Raw genomic sequence first — 15,258 nt, 5'->3', positions numbered from 1 at the left:
ATATCGATTGCATCACGCACTTTTATAGTGAATGGATGGCAGAACAGACCACCTGAAGCAAGCAGTGGGCCTTCACCTTCTGTGAGAACATCATGTTTCAACTCCTCAACATAAGGGTGTGATGTGGAGGAAGCATTAAGTAGAAGGTGGAGCATATTCGCATTATGGGGAAATATATCGCTCGGTTAATATGTTGTCATTTCTTTCGTAATTTTTCATTTGCTTAACCACAACGATATTACTTTTAGTATTTTTAAAATTTATTTTATTAAACATTATTTTTTCTTCGCAGATCACTTCACCTGGCACCCTTGTCAACAAAACTTCTAGCTTACAAAACATTTGTCAGGCCGATCCTCGAATATGGAAATACCGTACGGTTTCCTCATACCTGGACTAACACAAAGAAAATAGAAGCAGCACAAAGGAAGGCCATACTATTCATCCACAACAAATTTAAACGTGACGACTCGCCCACTAACCTTCTAGATATTTCTGCGCTTCTTACACTAGAAGCACGAGCGAAACAGGCACGTTTAAAACTTTTTTATCAACTACATAATTATTATAAAATATGCATTAAAATATATTTCCTACTCACAAACTCGAGCTACCAGGCACAAACATACAAACACATTAGTACAGTACAAATGAAGCAGTGGTGCGTTAAAATATTCCTTTTTTCCGGTTGCCATCCGTGAATGGAATATGTTAGCGCCTCTCGTCACTAACACTGAGTCACTGTCTCAGTTTGAGTCAGACATTGAAAAAATCCTATAATATGTTCAATTTGTCAGTAGCATCATTCATGCAATAAGCACATGTACTTTTACATACATTGTGCATGTAGTCGTGTATGCAGCTTGTAATGTTTATCTGTCAGTTACATCTACTCGTATATTGTTTATATATTATGTAGTGTAAATTGCATATGTATAGAGATCAAAGTTGCTGTTATTCTCTTTCTTTCTTTTTTTCTGTATTGCTGGTTGGTCAATATGATGAGTATTCATAGTATCTGTACATAGTGCCCACCTGCTATGGTCTCAGTAGAGACTGGCAGTATTGTAAATATAAAAAATAAAATAATATACCGAAATGGTTCTATCACACACCTCTTCCCGATATTTCAGCGCAAATGCGAATGAGACATCAGTGATACAACTACCTGGTTCAGTCCTTTCGATTTATTTGAGTAGAGCGTCACACAACTACGTTTCTTTCCCGAAAGGTGGAAGACAATGTGCGCGCGTGTTACTCACCCTGCATGGCATACCCTCTGGCTCTGAGAGTACAACAACAATTGACGCTCCCTCCGGCGACAGTAACACACAGGGAAATGTACAGAGCCCGAGAAGTGATGTCTGGAATCAAAACAAAATGAAATGTCGAATTGAGATACTTGCTATTTTCAAACACTCCCTCGACGGCAAGTCTTCAAATGTTTTCGGTTGACAGGGTTGCCACCACCTCTATCCTAAAAGTGGTGGCAAGGACACCAATACATGTCTCTACAATTTCCGATTATTGGCTATGGCAGTAGGGTGAGTCGTTTTGAGTCACGGTACACAAATTTGTTTTCCACTGTCGTAAGGTTGTTAATAATAGCACAGCCCGCGAAGTACTGTATTATTCTCCATATTGTACTGAGAAATATAAAAAGGAGACACAATGCACGATATCTATTTCAAATACGCTTACTGACATTACTTACTAACCTAAACAAAGAAACTTTTACACTGCTAAGCCATTGTATGGATTAAATTCAACGCTTTGTAAGTCTTAAAATATTAAACAAACGAATATAATTACCTGTTCCGCATCTGTGCACGATGTACGCATTAAAACTGAAAGCAGCTGTTGCCCATCTGTTTATCATGATGTAGAACTGATATAAACGTTTCTATTCAGTAAACTGATAAGTTGAGTAAATCATATCGCAGAACGGTGCCTCCTCACTGCTAAGAATGAAATTTATTGTTGAGGATATGTCACATCCATGCGACGTTAACATCTCAAATAAGTTAGTTGGTAAAGTGCAATCTGCATGATAAAACTTCTTATTGCGTGGTTTCTACGTCTAACCTTTCTTCAAGGGGTGGCCGCTGACCTCCATATTAACTCGATAGCGTTAGGGAGCTCGTGTCGCAGAAATTCCGGTGTCGGCGACGGGTGACGGCGTCGCTTGGTCCCTTGTGAGCGAAAACTCATTCGTGACCGAAAAAATCGAGAAAGATGCTAACAAAAATCTTCGGTCCCATTGGGGATCGAACCCGGGCCTTTTGCGTGACAAGCTGGTGTTCAACCACAAAGCCATGATGTTATACCCCTGTCACACAGGGCAACCTAAAGGGGTGGTGCCATCAAATTTCGAGGCTATAACAAGCCTGTTGTGGGTTTCCTCTGTATGCAAGGACATTCCACACGAAGGGTTGGACACAGCAAACGTTTAGAATATATTTTAATTCACTTCCAAAGTGTACCTAAATGCTCATTCTCCCGATCGAAACCCATCGCTAGCGCGCCAACAGTGACGTAGATCTGTAGGATGGGCAACGAAAGTTGTAGTGACGTCACACCAAATCTGCTGTAGTAACGTGAGTGACCTCCGGACCTCCGCCACTTCCGCAACGTACGTACCGGCTGTAATGAACTAGAATACATTCTAGTTCACTGTAGTACCGGCAAAGCATCGGTTGCTACATCACTCCCCGAGTTTCGATCGCTTCCTGGCTATGTGCGTCACAGCCTTGTGTGGTCACGTGACCACGCCTCCTACACTTCTACGTCACTGCCCAACCTCGGCGCCCAGAAACCGAAACCGAAAGTTGTCCAAATCAAAAGCGATATTAAGTTATTTAGCGAGAATACATGAATCTTGGTGCGTGCATCATGCTTCCTGGAGCTATAGGAAACGCTTACAGCAAAGAATGCGCAAGCCACAAATTTGGTGGCACCACCCCTTTAAGTACACTTTGAGGGAGTGCACTTCGCTGCTAGTGTCATTTGCACGCTGTCACACAGGAACGCTTAGTGACACTCGCTGCAAAGTACACTTGCCGCCAAGTACGTTCGCCGAACTCACTTCGCTGCGACGGAGTGTCTAGCCTCAGTAGCAGTGGCTTGCAAATAAATACGCTAATGCAAAACGGGGCGATCATGGTATTTTTAAACCATCGATCTCGTTATTACGAATACTGCCATATATTCAAACAAATCATACTACAACAAAAAACCTCGCTACTCGCCCTCGGGCAGCTTGCGGTCACGTCGGCTAGGGAGATGCAGGAGCACATGCCATGCAATGGCCGCGTCCGTCGCGTTGTTTACTTCCTTGGACATGTGTAGGTCAGTCATTCTTTAGTCATATGCGATGGCGTGTGCCACGGGTGCCACTTCCACGAAGACAACGTGGTCCGACGCAGAGACGCGGGTGCTCATACGATTTTGGGAGGAGTAAATGAGTGCTGCAAGAACACGCTTTTGCACTGAAGTCCGCCATTTTTCTTTTCGCTTCGTCTTTGATATGACACTTTCTTGTCTCGGCTCCTCATGACCAATGATGTTATGCGGTTGCAATATTTACTTCATTTGCGCGCAAAGTTTATTGCAAATTATGTTCATGCCTATAATACGCCATTAAACAGCGAGCATTGCCAAAAATAACAAATATATGTTCCACTACTAAACCACCAATTGGCACTGCCATTATTTCCAAAACACACTTCTCTTTCTCGTGTAGCAGCGCGCCGCCAAAGTGACTCTCTGTGAGCGTAAGTGCACTCGCTCAAAATGACACTAAATTTGCCGGTGTGACCGGTGTATTACTTGCAGCTGCTTCGAAAAAAAAAGCACTACACAAATGCCATGTAGTGGAAGGAGTCTCCTTAAAGGCCAGCTCCGGCGATTTTTCGAGGTCGATGAATCTCAATGAAAGTCGCTGGGTACGTTTCTTTGCACGTTTACGTCATTTAGGCAAAATTACATGCTTGAGACATGCGCAGATTGTTTGCAAATGAATTTTAAAGATTGTCTGCAAACGCCCTCCTGGCTTCCCACAATTATTGGCAACATTGCGTCTGCGACGTTAGTATTGGGAAGGCGGCGGAAGTGACGCAGTCGAGGGCACCGCTAACTTCGGCGCTTCGGCCGCTACAGCGAGCGTCTGCTGTGCACAAGGCGACAGACAGCGTTGGTTTGGCCGGCGCTTCGCTGGTCGTCCCGGCCGTCACAGTTTTCATACTCCGCGCCGGCGTGACCGGCATGCCTTGCACGACTTCCGGTTCGTTCGTAACAACGTCTACGTCATACGTAGACAGTACACGGTTGGGTTTCGGTTTCGGTGTTGCGCTTTTTTGCTTATTTAAAATTATTCTCCAATTTGCCGAGTATTTCTGCTATCGGGCCCGTAACAGGAGCTTCTTAGGAACATAAAAGCACCATTACTTTGACATGGCCAAAAAATCGCCGGAGTTGGCCTTTAACGCATTTTCTTCGGCAGGTGCCACGACGGAAATGAGCCCATTCGGCGATTTGTAGGCGCATTGGCGAGGCCATCAAACTACTTTATTTTTTTTTTGCACGACGCCATGCATCGAAAAAGCCGGTACAGTGCACCCATCGCCGCTAAAAACCATGCTAAAAAATTGGCCGCGTATCTGCGTGCTTCGCTGCAAATGTCGTGTAAAGACGATAGAAGAGGCGCTGCGTGAGATATGAACGCCATCTGGCAATACGTCGGGAAACGTGAATGCTGTGGTGCGGGCTGGTAGTCCCGGCGCAGCAGCAGGCAAGACCGGCGGTGACCAACGCGACCGGCGGGGACGCCAGCCAGCCCGAACACGCGGTTTGGCGCGAAGCGCCGAAGCAGAAGAAACGTCCGCACTCAACGAGTACTCTCCACACACTCTTTTAGATGCGAAGTATCTTAAGGCCGAGCTCAATCCGGTGGTGTGCGGCGTGACCACCCTTACTGCGCATGCGCATACCCACTCCACACACCTCCTCTCCACTCACCCTCTCCCCTTCACCTCTCCACTTTCCCTCTCCACATCCCCTCTCAACTTTCCCTCTCTCCACTATCCCTCTCCCCCCTCTCCCATATCCCTCTCCCCTCTCCCTTTCCACTCTTCCTCTGAAACGCGGGCTAGACATGCCGAAATTCTCTCCTGCGCAACGCCGCGATGAGCTCGAGCGCATGCGCGTCCCCTCCCCTTCTCTCTCCTCTCCTACGCTGCCCCCCTCTCGCCCGCCTGTCGACCGCGTTCCCCGCTCGCCCTTTGAGAATTAACGGCCAGGCTAGATGGAAGATACGACGCGCGTAGCGTCCCTCTTCGCGTTCCACGACGCGAGGTCGGTAGCATTCCCAACGAACGCCAACGGAACGCGATCGTGCAAGTGCTCCGGCTTCGCATCGCCTCATGGTCCCCTTTAGCGGGAGATGGTGCAATTTTTATATTCACGTCGCCTGGGTAAAGCAGGAATGCCAGAGGGGCGCCCCATGGCACTCGTACAGTGCAATACTGAACTGAAACCGAAACACGGCGCAGTCGCATTTTCAGCGCAGCTTAAGAAACTAGGGTCTCTAGAATTACGTATCTATGTATTTTCAATTAAAGGAACACACCACCTAATATTTACCTAGTGATGCTGTGCCTCAGCTATGCGTAATGTTTGCTTTTTGATCAACCATGTAGACAAGTATGAACCTAGTGAGCCGTTCATGATGGCTGGCCCTTGTGCAAGTGGTTCAACCATAGAGTTTCCTACACTTACCTAGAGGGAAAAGTGGCGCTGCGAGCTGTTGGACGCATGGGAATGCCGGGATATGTGAGCTTCGAACTTGACTCGGATTCGTATCCTTCACGTATAGAGCCCAGACACCTCGATAACCTCGAAGATGCGTCTGGCTTCAACGCGTTCCTTGCGTCGAAGTGGTTGATTTCTTACTGAACGAGCACGTAGTGAGCTATTTCTTTTTATTATTGCAGAAAACAAGTTTTATTAAGTCGATGTATAGTTTTACGAAGCGTAAAAAGTAACCAACGGCCGCTAAACTTGGCAGGCAGACGACAAGGCAGCGTTCCCTCTGCCACTGTTCGTGGTCTGTTTGTTTCTGTCGCCGTTTGGTTATGCCGTCAAGGTGAGTGGACGTTTATTTTAAAATATAATACCGTAAATGACATCTGCTTATAAAAGTTTTGTTTGAGAGAAGCTGTATTTGCGCACTCGTATCCGCTTTTGAGCCGAAGCCTCGCTCAACACCAGCCAACACAAGCCTCACAGACACATATACCGTCATTCCCAGCGCTCCAACGGCGCCCCTTAAGAAATTCGCATAGACGGTGGCGCCAGATTTCCCTCTAGGTATGTTTGTAAGAAACTCTATGGGTTCAACTTTGGCCGAGTGGTTGAATCGAGGGACGTTCCGACAAACAGAAAGACAGACAGACAGAAAGACAGACCAAAATTTCTGCGTTTAAGTTCCCCAAGAAAGACTATCGTCTTTAAAACACACACACGCGCGCGCACACACACACACACACACACACACACAAAATTACAAACAGCTCCAAAATGGGCAACTATGTCCATCTAGCGGAAAATATATCAAACAAACAGCAAACATTATGGCCTCCGTGATGGCTAGCGCGCCGCGCGCCAGCCATCTCGGAGGCCATGCGACCACAGCAGAGCCCTTGCTAATCGATGAGTGTCGGCGGGACATTCCTGTCAAGTAGTTGCTTTCATGTCAGGGTTGTCTTGGCGACGCTGATGCTTGGCCTCCGCTTCTCAAGCTCGAAGTTCTGCGTCACTTTGGCGTCGTCTTCCCGCGCTCGTAGTTTGGAATCGATATCGCGGCGACGACGCTTCATTTCAGCTTCCCTGGCTCTCAGCAAGGCATCTTCATGGCGTTGTTGGCGTTTAACCTCCGCTTTCCTGGCCTGACCACGTCGCGCGTGCGCGTGTGTGTGTGTCTGTGTGCGCGTGCGTGTAACAACACACAATAATAATTATGCACTTAGTGGTTGAAGTGCGCACTAGAGGCCGGATTTCGCTATCGCGTTCAACTGTTAAAGGCGAAGAAGCTTAAGGGTGCCCCAATTATTATACACTTCGTATTCTCGCTGCTGCCTCACTCTTTGCCAGTGTGAGCATTCCGAAGTTCAGTTCACTGAATGTAATGACTTGATAATGACACGCGGGGATGCGCTTTAGGGTGGTGCATTTACCTTATATCAGAATTTGCTAGCATTACAATGAATGGTCAGTATAAATTCGTTTGCGCGCTGTAGCAGCATTGACGATGCTCGGTCAAGGCAGCAGCATCGGAGCAAGAATGGTGAAAAAAGGCAACGGTAACTATACGTGAGAAAACTAAAATTAGCATTCACCGTCCACTTTGCAAGCTTCTCATGACCAAATAGAAGGTGGCTTACGAGGAACATCGAGGTGAAATTCATAGCTTTAACAAGTTACCCCGGTTTCTTGCCGAGGATTGTCTTTCAAAAAGTGCACGAACAAATGTTCAGCTCTTGGACAATGACGTGACCTTCTTGAATATTTGTTATTTTTTCATAGCGGCTGCTATGCTCTTTTGTACATGCGAGTGACTTTAAGCCAAGTATGATGTGCAGCAAAACGCCTCTCTAACGAAGTTTGTGGGACCGTGAAAATTCTTCGCTATACATTCGAACCCCTCACTAACAAAATCGCCGAAGAAACAAGCGATTTTTGTTCACTTTCGCGAGACTTTCGTTGTTGCGACTATGGAAAAATGTGCACACCAATTACACAACCAAAATTTACTTACAGGAGTCGCTGACCGTCCTGTGCTGTGCACGTGCGCCATTCTGAGGTGCCGCCATTATGATGTCTTTCGACCTTTTTTCTGCCTTTCGCAGCTTCGGGGATGATCCTATACTTCCCCTTGAAGTGTAAAAACTGACGCTTTTTAATAGGAGGCGGTCTCTTTCCGAAGCGCCAAACAACACTGCACGTAAGCAAAGCCTGGGAGATCTCGGCGTGCACACGGAAAGACGCGCGGCAGCAGTCAGTTAAGCAGTCTACAGAATGTCTGTCGGCACCACGTCACTTTCGTGTTTGTCTTCACTTGAAACACTTCATGTGCCGACGTAGTTGGCAACAGAGGTGCAAGCAAAAAACTGTTCTCAGTGAAAAAAAAAAGAAGTTCGTTGCTATTTTTCTCATCCTACCGAGTGTAAACAGCAACGGTCGCAGCGATGCTTGTGGGCGGAAACGTATGTGCCCGACTTGTCAAATGAGTGCTACTGCAGTTTTCGAATGCCTGGGTTGAAAATTACGTCATGGGCTGAGAAAAATGTTGTGGATCACTACCTGAAACTTTCGTTATTGCGGGAGTGCCATTTAAAATATCTTGGCTGTGGAGCGGGGACAAATGCATTGTACTCTATGGACGTTCGCCGGAGATATCTCATTCTTTTGTGGCCACAAGAATTTCATTCTTGACGGCTTTCGTTATTGAGAGGCTGAAGTTTACACGTCACTTCGCTGTTGGCATCGCGCATTTTTTTAAACCCAAATAAAGTATACAATATACAGAGAGAAAATGTGTTTACGACATATTTCAGCGGCACATGGCGAAAAGAAGAGTACATATAATGTTCTTCTGCACAGCAGTATGAGTTGCTGAATGGCAATTACCAGCGAACTGATGGCGTCGAGTTTCACAGCGTCTTGCAACGCGAGGCCAGGGAGTGAGGAGAGGGGTATGCCTTGGGTAAAATGTCGCTAGCGCTTCACGGCTATATAGTCAGAGCGTCGTTTTTCTAATGGTCGCTGCCGCCTTCGGGAGTCTATAGCCGGGAACACAGAGGGGCAAAAATATCTGGGAGGGAGTGTCACGTGACAATCTTAAAACCCAGCCATAAAAAAAACGCCAAGACTGCGCGGAAAGTGCAGCACAGTCACAGCGAAAGCTGAAGAGCGGCACTTCTGGATCCCATTGTAGACTTTCTTGGGGCTACTAATACAAGTACGCAAGCAAGGCACCCATTACGCCCTAAATCATAATATTTGTGAAGTTGGGAAGCACACACAGCGCCATTATTCGTCATTCTGCAGAGAAGCGAGGTACCATCTGTAAGGCATTATGTGCACTTTGTTGATGCGACGGTTTATCACGATGAAGAATTATGTCTGAGCCCTCTGTAATGGGTTATAAGCTTTAGATGGCCCAGTAGTTACCTAATTCGCATTGTGTGACGCCCGGTCTCTCTCTCCCCATGCTTTATAACATGAGCTATCGTGAGAAAGAGGTAGAGAGAGGGAATTAACTTTATGAGATTCTGAGGAAATTGATCATGGGAGTCTTACGGGCTTCCTTGGCAACCAATACAAGTGCGCTTGCGAGAAAACCACTGCGCTATAAATCATCATAAATTTTGTGAATTAGGGAAGCAGCCACTATGCCATTTTTCGTCATTCTGCGGAGAACCGTGGCATTCCCTAAACACCTGTAAGGCATTATGTGGACTTTCTTGATGCCGAGCCTGATGACGTTGAAGAATTATGGCAGAGCCCTTTGTAATGAGTTGGAAGCATTCAACAGCCCACTCGTTGCACAATTCGCATTGTGTGAGGCCTGGTTACAGAATTCGCGTTGTGTGAAGCTTAGTCGTTATTTTAGTCTTCTGCCACCCTATATTACATATGTTATTGCGGTTCGTTCCCGACATGAAGGCTGTGGAGGGTCTTTTTGCTAAGGTGTTTGAAGCATGAGCATGGTTCTGTGGTAGAGTACTGGGCTCTCGCGCAGTGGGCCCTGGTTCAAACCCTGTTCCGCCCTGCATATTTTTCCTTAATATTTATTTCGTTTTTTATTCTTATTCCCCGCGATATTGGTTACGGACCACGGCGGTAGCGGCGGCGGACAACTATGGCGCTAAAAATGGCCGTTGCTGTGATTTCCTAACAGCTTGCGCTGTAAAATGATACAGGAACATGCTGGGAATTGTGACCAGAGCATGCAGCACGAGGAGGGAGCGACATCCGAGGAGGTTAGCTTGTGGACGCTAGGCGCGCGCGGTCATCAATTTTCGTTCTTTTTTTTGCGATCAGCCCACCAAAAAAGTAAACGATACAGGAGCATGATGGGAACTTTGACACGAATACGAGCAGCTAGCGACTTCACAGGGGGTTGGCTTGTAGACGCTGGGCGCGCTCCCTCCTAACATTTTTTTTTGCTTCCGTGGCCGGGAAGCTTGAACTCATGTGCGCCTTGAGGCGAACCCTCCCGCTTGCCTACCAACTCGGCTCGGCCCAGCTAGGAGAGTAGCCTGCGCCAACATTGGCCGCCCTAATTTCTGTAGCTGTTTAAAAGTAAGCGCGGGATGACCTTGTAGCCTCACTATTCCGTTTAGTTTCGTTGCAGTGCGTTTTGTATGCTGCTAAGTGTAAGTCCTGCTAAGTGTAAGTCCGCTGGGCGAGTTGGTGCATACTTGCAAGAAAAGTTGGTTGCGCACCAATTGTACAAGGACGCAGAAGACAGGGGTGAGGTCTTCCTTGTTGGCGGTTCAATTGACTGCGTCTACTACATCAGGCGAGGCAGAAAAGCAATGCCCGAGGTGCCAGCTAACTGCCGATGAATACGAGCCTATTGCAACCAAGCGAAACATGCAAACAGAGATGCTGTAGCAAAACGACTTTCCTTCACCAAGTCCCCTACAATTGCGAAAGGCGCAGCAAGTGGCGCGGAGCAAGCACGCCGAGTGACAGGCGAATTGCGTGCACTCGCAAACTTCCTGACAACGCTACGCAACTCGGCATCGATCAAGCTCAGCGACAACGAATTCTCTCGCGTTTGCACATCTCAAGAACATCTTTCTGCGAAAGCTGTTATCAGATCACAACGGCAGTGGGGTAGTTCGCCGCCGCCGCCGGTGTCCGCAACGACTATCACGCGAAATAAAGAAAATGAACTAAATAAAAGATATCTTGGATCGGATGGGACTCGACCCCGCGCCCTCTACGTGGTAGCCGAGTATACTACCACAGAGCAACGCGGGCAATCGAAACTCCTTTGCAAAAAGACACTATACAGGCTTAATTTCCGGCAAGGAATCGCGTTAGCATGTGTAATAGAGGGTGGCAGAAGAGTAAAATAACAACCAGGCGTCACACAATGCAAATTGGGCAATGAGTGTGGTGTTTAAAACTTCCCATCCACTACAATGTGGTCAGCCATAATCCTTCATCGCCATCAGGAACATGCAGCATCAGCAAAATGCATGTACTAGCTAACAAATGTGTAGCGGGCCCTTTTCTGCTTCACAAAAATTATGATTTGTGACATAGTGGGTTGCATGTTTACTTGTATTAGTATCCCCAAGAGTGTTTGGAATGGGCTTTAGAAAGGCCGCTCTTGCAGCTTTCGCTGGGACTGTGCTGCGTGCTCCACGCAGGCCTGGCGTTTCTTTATCGCCTCATAAGCCTTTCATTGTGCTGCACTTTACGCCCGCTACAAGAGTAATAGATGTAATTATCAGTTCAGCTGAAGCCGAGGTCACGCATTGCGTACAGGGTCTATACTGCTTACGGTTGGGTCCGGTATTAGGTGCGAAGCACCTTATAGGGGGTCGGCTTGTCGGCGTCGAATGTCGTCACGGTGTGTCATGTAATCACGGCACACCATAAAACGGGTATAAGCCACAAATATTGGGTAAACTCCACTACTCGCCGCCGGTCCACTAAAAATGAAGAAGGCAAATAGCCGACGACGTTAGTGGAGCTGAAACACCCTTCCCTACATGCCGTGGGAAAATCAAACCGGGCATGTAGAAGAAGAAGAGAAAAAAAAACATGGCTGATCCCTCTGTCATAGGAATCGGTATAACACGAAAGTGGAACGTGTCTTCACAGACATAGTTGAGCGTTTGTTGTGCATTATTTCCGCCCAAAGCGCGAAAGAATGAATGCTACAGCATCAAATTGTAATGTTACGCGAAGAACGGCAAGCCGCTCGAAACTTTCAATGCGCTGCTCAAGCAGAAAGGACGCGCGGAACGAACATACACAGGATGAGCGCGAGGCTGTCACAGTTGTAACTTATTTCTGTGTGAGCAGCGTGCTCCTTTCGCAAAAGCGGCCGCTGCAGTGAGCGAGGTGACCTTCGTGCTCTCAACGGAAACTTGCCGGCAGAGCGCAAGACGTACAAACCACCGAGATCACGAGATAAGCGCCCGCACGAGCGACCACGCCCTGTCGAGGCGCGTGCTAATCCGCGTGGGGGACGACTTTTAAAGCGCGTTCTTCGAGCCCTTCGCGCCATCTCGCTAGTGATAACGAAAACACGCTGTACCGCCGATCTCCGAATACCGCCACCGGCAAATGGTGTACATAAATAGCTTGCCGTGAGTATAGCAGAGAACAAGCCGTCTGTGGCGGAGTCGTTTCGCGCTGGCGATCGAGAGGTCGTAAGTTCGACTCCCGGTGACGGAACTTTTTCTTATAGTTTTTTCTTTGCCATATGTTAGTCTTTATATTTTACAACGTCATATCCGGGACGGAAATGCGTAAGTGGAGCCGTGGTGGACCCCGGCATAAAATACTTTCGTGTTAAAAAAGAACAAGAAGAAAACAAGAAGAAGAAAAAGGAGAAGGAGAACCTTAAGGTAATAGTAAAAATGTTTTCGTTTTATTATTGTTTTTATTATTATTGTTCTTCTTATTATTAATATTCTTATTGTAATTTCTATACGGGACAACGATTAAAGTGTCTGATGTGAATGTATGAAAAACAAGTATTGCACTCTTTCCTTGCTGCGTACTTTATTTATTTATTTATTTATTTATTTATTTTTATTGTCTTCAACACTCAATACTACAAATACTTTAGAAAAAATTTTCATAATCTAAATTCTTGACCAATCCCCCAGAGTGGGTGTCAGCCATGTGACAGAGGGTACATCAACAACAACAGGTAAGCTGCATTCCGACGCAGTGTTTCGGCGACGTTAGTGGAGCGCATGCACCCTTCGCTATATGCTGAGGTGCAGGCGTGGCACCACTAGTACATCATCAAACAAATCTCTCTCGAAACACTGCATGGTTCGCACCTCCACAGGTTTCACGTTAGTGGAGCTGAAACACACTTGCCTACATGTTTCGCTCGTGCCCAGTTTTTGCACAAAATCTCACGAGCAGAATCCAGAATGCCCATGTGGACATGTGGGTGAAGGTGTACAATATATGTACATATATATATATATATTATTTATATATATATGTATATATTATATATAATATATATATATATACTACATATATATATATATATATCTATATATATATATATATCTCTTGTGAGACGACGTCAGGTACGACGGAACGATTGTTGTATTTACAGCAAGGCGCGCTGAACCAAAAACCGAAACACCGGCGATCCAACACGATGATGATGATCACGATGATTTGTATGCACAAGTGAAGATGATGACCGACACAGTCAGCGCTCATACTATTTTCCCCCTTCACGAAAGCGGTCAGCAAGGACGTCCCTTTAGTAAGGGTACGAACGCCGGATATAGGGCTTCAGGTGAGACACATGGGTGATCTCGGTACCGCGACGGCGACGGTCCGAAGCCGACTAACAGGAGCGACGCGCATAATTCACCGCAGACGTTCGTTCAAGCACGGTGTAAGGGCCCAGGTATCTGTGAACGAATTTTTCACAGAGCCCCGGTGTGCGAACAGGGGTCCAGAGGAGCACTTCGTCGCCTGGGTGGAAAGACACACTCTACGTGTCTCATCACAACGAACTTTCCTCTTGGCCTGAATGGCAGAGGTGTTGGCGCGGGGCAATTTCACGGCAGCGGGCGACGCGGGCAGCGAACTCTTCTGGAAGGGACGCTGATGGGACAGAGAGGCGCGGAGAAGAAGGTGGTGTCCAGAACAAAAGACGGTGCACGGCCATACACGAGGAAAAACGGGCTGTAGCTTGTAGTGCGCTGTATGGCCGTATTGTAGGCAAACGTGACGAAAGGCAGTATTGTGTCCCAGTTCTTGTGATCGGGCTGAACATACATAGAGATCATGTCGGACAACGTTCGGTGAAAACCGCTCGATGAGACCATTTGTCTGCGGGTGATATGCCGAGGTGGTCTTATGGATGGTGTCAGAGGCCTGTAGGACTCAGCGAGGACATGAGAAAGAAACGTCTTGCCACGGTCACTAAGGAGAACTAAGGAGGATTTGTATGCACAAGTGAAGATGATGACCGACACAGTCAGCGCTCACAATATATATATATATATATATTGCCACATGCCATCATGTATGAGCCATCCGCTGTGGCACGTGCACGCGAGTGGAAGAAGAAGAGAACGTTGCTGTTGCTCGTCTGGTTCTGGGGAAGACGTCAACACCTGGCTGTCTGTTTTATTTCGCCCGTGACACTGGTGGAGGCGCTGGGTACATGCACCTTGGCTCCCAATTTCCAGCCGTGACTCCTAGCAACTTGGAGACAGCTACAGCTCCCACAGCAAGAAGCAGCCGCCGCCTGCTAGGACTACCCCCCGAATTCGGTCCCTTGTCAAGACGAGACAAGATGACAACCTCGACTATAAGCCAGGCGAGTCAAACCAACGACGCCTATTCTTCTCCGCTCCGCACGTTTTTCATTGCACCGCAGACACCCGGTCTTTCCACGGAGACACTTTTTGAGGATGTTGATGACTGGCTCGACCACTTCCCGATCGAGTTGCCAGCATCAATGAATGGGATGAAGGTCGCAAGCTGCGGAGAGTTTACTTCGCATTGGAAGACTCTGCCAAAACATGGTACGAGAACCACGAGGGTCCTTTGCGACGTGGCAAGAGTTTAGCCGCCAGCTCCGCGACGCGTACCGCAACGCCGAAAGGAAGGATCGAGGAGCGGAACAAGCCATCTCGTCTAGGAACCAGCGACCAAACGAGAGAGTTTCGATGTTTGTCGAGGACATGCTTCGACTCTTCAGGCGCGCCGACCCTGCGATGTTCCGAGGAAAAGAAGGTGCGGCATTTGATGCGTGGGGTTAAAGAACAGCTCTTCGCCGGACTAGTACGCAATCCGCCAAAGACCGTGGCCGAGGTTATCAGTGAGGCGACCACGATGGAACGTACTCTCCAGCAGCGGTCGTCACAGTACGAACGCCACGACATAACGGCCACGGCATGCTCTATCGGGTCTGACAGCGAGAGGCAGGCCCTCGCAGACTTCATAAGAAGTGTCGTGCGGACG

Source organism: Rhipicephalus sanguineus, chromosome 4 (genome assembly GCF_013339695.2).
Source record: "Rhipicephalus sanguineus isolate Rsan-2018 chromosome 4, BIME_Rsan_1.4, whole genome shotgun sequence".
NCBI classification, from domain to species: domain Eukaryota; kingdom Metazoa; phylum Arthropoda; class Arachnida; order Ixodida; family Ixodidae; genus Rhipicephalus; species Rhipicephalus sanguineus.
This window is presented reverse-complemented; position numbering follows the sequence as displayed.